Below are 6,000 nucleotides of genomic sequence, written 5' to 3'. Positions count from 1 at the left end.
AAGACGGCGTTTTCGTTCGGTCCCCACGGAGCCCCGCCCACATTCCAGCAACTGATGAACAGAGTACTTCAACCCCACCAGCAGTACCCAGTTACCTATCTGAATGATATCATCATCCACAGCTGAATTATTCCAATATGTTTTCATTAATTGTATTCCCTTAATCTATTTTATGAGAATTTGTAAGATTCTTGTTTGCGTAAAATAGACGGAGACCAGTCTTATCAATAATAGGTAACATAATTTATTCTCGGAGCGCGCTGCCACGTTACCACGAGCAACAGTTTATATACAATAACATGATGTCATTTCATAGCTTCTAGAATGAATCCCCTCCTTCCGACCTAGAATTAAGTGAGTTTAAAAGTTCATTCCAACTCACTAACACACTCACAGGTCACACAACATAACTGAATTAACTCTTGATCCCTCACCATTATCGATCACCACTTAGCTGACAGTTCTAATTAACAGAAAACCTAGGAATGCACTCACTGCTTTATCTAAAACACCCCAGAGCTCAGTTTCGTCGGTTCAACCATAGGTTAACGACCCTATCTGCTTTCTTAACCCACTCCTCTCCAGACTAGTTTGGAATGGTAATCGTTATATTTAATTACTCCTTGTTCATGCCACATAATCCCTTCTTATGAACTCATATTGTTAATCAGATATAATAAAACAGAGTATAAGTTTACTTAGTTACAGTTCTATTTAAAATTAGGATATTGTTTAGTCATTTATTCATAATATTCCTAACAACAGCCAAGGTCGGGAGGATGTGCCAGGTCTCGACGGGCTCACTGGCCAGGACTAATTGGGACTGATTGGGAGTTGGTGAGTAATCAAGGGAAGATTGTTCACCAGCTGTGCAAGGCCCATAAAGCTGCCAGAAGGGCAGCACACGGAGAGTGGGGGAAGAAAGGATTTGCGTATAGTTGGGGACGGCTGCAGAGGTATGAGGAGGGAGTTCAGTTTTTGTGGATAGAGCAAGACACGAAGCCCAGGAGACGGTATCCCGGAGAGGGTCTCATGGGGAGACCTATCCTTTTCTTTTTGATTTATTATTTAAATAAACACCCTTGAAACTGAGCTAATCCTACTCTGTCCTTGTCTGATCTGTGTAAACGTCTTGACCAAACCCCCTGGTCTGCCACAATATGTAACTACTACTATATTCATATATACCTACTACTATATCATATATACTATATATATATATATATATATATATATATATAATGTTGTGTCTTTGGCTATGCCGGATTAATTGCTATGACATGCTATTCTATAAAATAATTGATCCGTAATTAATATCACCTGATTGAGCTAATCATGTACTACTAGAGAGTCAGGCACCACAAAATAATATTTATAGAGCTGTTAATATTTTACATCAATAGCTGTCAACATTAATCCTCATCTTACTTCAGTCTCATAATCTGAAAGTTGTAAATTCTTGGTTATCTGCAAGAATCCTGGCTAACAAGTTGAATCAGCAATACAAAATTGGGTTTAATTATTTATTTACTAAATACCTAACTAATCACACAGAATTACATATACAAAGAATGAATTATACCTGGGATAATTCTTTACGTCATAGGAAAACGTCCCTAGCGGGTGGAGCAGCTTTGACAGCTTGTTACACAAAGGAAAAGGGGCGTGGTTTGAGTGAAAGAGCGGGAGACTGGGGAACAAAGGGAAGAAGCTGTGCTATCGTAAATACAGTATCTTATGCATTCTAAATTACCGCCCATTTGGAAAAGGAAAATGCAATAAATATTTATTCTGAGCTGCGCTTCAGTAGGTTGGTGGTAGATGGAAGGCCGTGTTGCCCAACCTAGTCCTTTGTCCTTTGAAGAATGTCTCTGGTGGTCACTTGGATAACTTGTAGTAACGTCGTTGTGTGGTAGATGGGATACTCTGTCTGTTCCTTCCTAACCTGCGTTTGCAGCTGCAGTCGCTAACTCAACGGCTAGGAGGTATCACTTCTGTCGTGAATAAGAGTTCAAAGTTCATTCCATTCGCAACCAAAGCTCATGATGTTGGCTTCGTTCTGTAGTTTTATCTGAACCATTCTGACATGGGATCGTCATCCTCACATCCGCGGAACAGAAAGTTATGTTGTCGTCAAGGGCTTATATAGGAAGGAAGAGGAGGGTGTGTTTGAAAGTTTTATAGCCCTTGTTTCTTCACAGGGGAGGGCCACTGATTGAGCAAAGCCCTATCTTATGAAAATCCAAATATCAAATTTTAGAAGCTAAAATCACATTTCACCCCATCACAAATAATTTCATATTCAAACATTTAATTGAACAACAATTCCATGTGAATCTGATAACTCTGATGTGTAGACTTTCCACTGTAGAGTTTATGTCATCTTATCATTGATGAGAATGTCTCAGATGACAACTGAACTGACATCATATTCATTAAGTACCACAGCGAATGTTCAATTGACCGGATTACCAGAATATAGTTCATTTCCCCCCCACATACTGATGTTCCCAGAATCTCTATGTTAACCAAGGTTTAAAAAAAATGTAAGCTCAGTAGGTTAGAGAGAGGAAAAAGGGGGGAAGAGGTATTTATGACTGTCATAAACCAACCCCCAACTTCATGACAATAACTATTACTATATTCATATATACCTACTACTATATCATATATACTACATATATAACTACTACAATGTTCATAAACACTACCATTCAAAAGTTTGGCGTCACTTAGAATAGTCCTTGTTTTTGAACAATGTATTAATCAGCTACCTGTATCTCTAATATAACCATGTATTAATCAGCTATCTGTATCTCTAATATAACCATGTATTAATCAGCTACCTGTATCTCTAATATAACCATGTATTAATCAGCTACCTGTATCTCTAATATAACCATGTATTAATCAGCTACCTGTATCTCTAATATAACCATGTATTAATCAGCTACCTGTATCTCTAATATAACCATGTATTAATCAGCTACCTGTATCTCTAATATAACCATGTATTTATCAGCTACCTGTATCTCTAATATAACCATGTATTAATCAGCTACCTGTATCTCTACTATAACCATGTATTAATCAGCTACCTGTATCTCTAATATAACCATGTATTTATCAGCTACCTGTATCTCTACTATAACCATGTATTAATCAGCTACCTGTATCTCTAATATAACCATGTATTAATCAGCTACCTGTATCTCTAATATAACCATGTATTTATCACCTACCTGTATCTCTAATATAACCATGTGTTAATCAGCTACCTGTATCTCTAATATAACCATGTATTAATCAGCTACCTGTATCTCTAATATAACCATGTATTTATCAGCTACTTGTATCTCTAATATAACCATGTATTAATCAGCTACCTGTATCTCTAATATAACCATGTATTAATCAGCTACCTGTATCTCTAATATAACCATGTATTTATCAGCTACCTGTATCTCTAATATAACCATGTATTAATCAGCTACCTGTATCTCTAATATAACCATGTATTAATCAGCTACCTGTATCTCTAATATAACCATGTATTAATCAGCTACCTGTATCTCTAATATAACCATGTATTTATCAGCTACCTGTATCTCTAATATAACCATGTATTAATCAGCTACCTGTATCTCTAATATAACCATGTATTAATCAGCTACCTGTATCTCTAATATAAACATGTATTAATCAGCTACCTGTATCTCTAATATAACCATGTATTTATCAGCTACCTGTATCTCTAATATAACCATGCATTTATCAGCTACCTGTATCTCTAATATAACCATGCATTTATCAGCTACCTGTATCTCTAATATAACCATGCATTTATCAGCTACCTGTATCTCTAATATAACCATGCATTTATCAGCTACCTGTATCTCTAATATAACCATGCATTTATCAGCTACCTGTATCTCTAATATAACCATGTATTAATTAGCTACCTGTATCTCTAATATAACCATGCATTTATCAGCTACGTGTATCTCTAATATAACCATGTATTTATCAGCTACCTGTATCTCTAATATAACCATGCATTTATCAGCTACGTGTATCTCTAATATAACCATGTATTAATCAGCTACCTGTATCTCTACTATAACCATGTATTAATCAGCTACCTGTATCTCTAATATAACCATGTATTATCAGCTACCTGTATCTCTAATATAACCATGTATTTATCAGCTACCTGTATCTCTAATATAACCATGTATTATCAGCTACCTGTATCTCTAATATAACCATGTATTAATCAGCTACCTGTATCTCTAATATAACCATGCATTTATCAGCTACCTGTATCTCTAATATAACCATGTATTAATCAGCTACCTGTATCTCTAATATAACCATGTATTTATCAGCTACCTGTATCTCTAATATAACAATGTATTTATCAGCTACCTGTATCTCTAATATAACCATGTATTTATCAGCTACCTGTATCTCTAATATAACCATGTATTTATCAGCTACCTGTATCTCTAATATAACCATGTATTATCAGCTACCTGTATCTCTAATATAACCATGTGTTAATTAGCTACCTGTATCTCTAATATAACCATGTATTATCAGCTACCTGTATCTCTAATATAACCATGTATTAATTAGCTACCTGTATCTCTAATATAACCATGTATTATCAGCTACCTGTATCTCTAATATAACCATGTGTTAATTAGCTACCTGTATCTCTAATATAACCATGTATTATCAGCTACCTGTATCTCTAATATAACCATGTATTAATCAGCTACCTGTATCTCTAATATAACCATGTATTATCAGCTACCTGTATCTCTAATATAACCATGTATTATCAGCTACCTGTATCTCTAATATAACCATGTATTTATCAGCTTCCTGTATCTCTAATATAACCATGTATTAATCAGCTACCTGTATCTCTACTATAACCATGTATTAATCAGCTACCTGTATCTCTACTATAACCATGTATTAATCAGCTACCTGTATCTCTAATATAACCATGTATTTATCAGCTCCCTGTATCTCTAATATAACCATGTATTAATCAGCTACCTGTATCTCTAATATAACCATGTATTAATCAGCTACCTGTATCTCTACTATAACCATGTATTAATCAGCTACCTGTATCTCTAATATAACCATGTATTATCAGCTACCTGTATCTCTAATATAACCATGTATTTATCAGCTACCTGTATCTCTAATATAACCATGTATTTATCAGCTACCTGTATCTCTAATATAACCATGTATTATCAGCTACCTGTATCTCTAATATAACCATGTATTAATCAGCTACCTGTATCTCTACTATAACCATGTATTAATCAGCTACCTGTATCTCTAATATAACCATGTATTATCAGCTACCTGTATCTCTAATATAACCATGTATTTATCAGCTACCTGTATCTCTAATATAACCATGTATTTATCAGCTACCTGTATCTCTAATATAACCATGTATTATCAGCTACCTGTATCTCTAATATAACCATGTATTAATCAGCTACCTGTATCTCAAATATAACCATGTATTTATCAGCTACCTGTATCTCTAATATAACCATGTATTATCAGCTACCTGTATCTCTAATATAACCATGTATTAATCAGCTACCTGTATCTCTAATATAACCATGTATTTATCAGCTACGTGTATCTCTAATATAACCATGTATTTATCAGCTACGTGTATCTCTAATATAACCATGTATTAATCAGCTACCTGTATCTCTAATATAACCATGTATTTATCAGCTACCTGTATCTCTAATATAACCATGTATTAATTAGCCACCTGTATCTCTAATATAACCATGTATTTATCAGCTACGTGTATCTCTAATATAACCATGTATTTATCAGCTACGTGTATCTCTAATATAACCATGTATTTATCAGCTACGTGTATCTCTAATATAACCATGTATTTATCAGCTACCTGTATCTCTAATATAACCATGTATTAATCAGCTA

Source organism: Oncorhynchus keta, chromosome 30, assembly GCF_023373465.1.
Source record: "Oncorhynchus keta strain PuntledgeMale-10-30-2019 chromosome 30, Oket_V2, whole genome shotgun sequence".
Taxonomy (NCBI): Eukaryota; Metazoa; Chordata; class Actinopteri; order Salmoniformes; family Salmonidae; genus Oncorhynchus; species Oncorhynchus keta.
Note: the sequence above shows the minus strand (reverse complement) of the source record.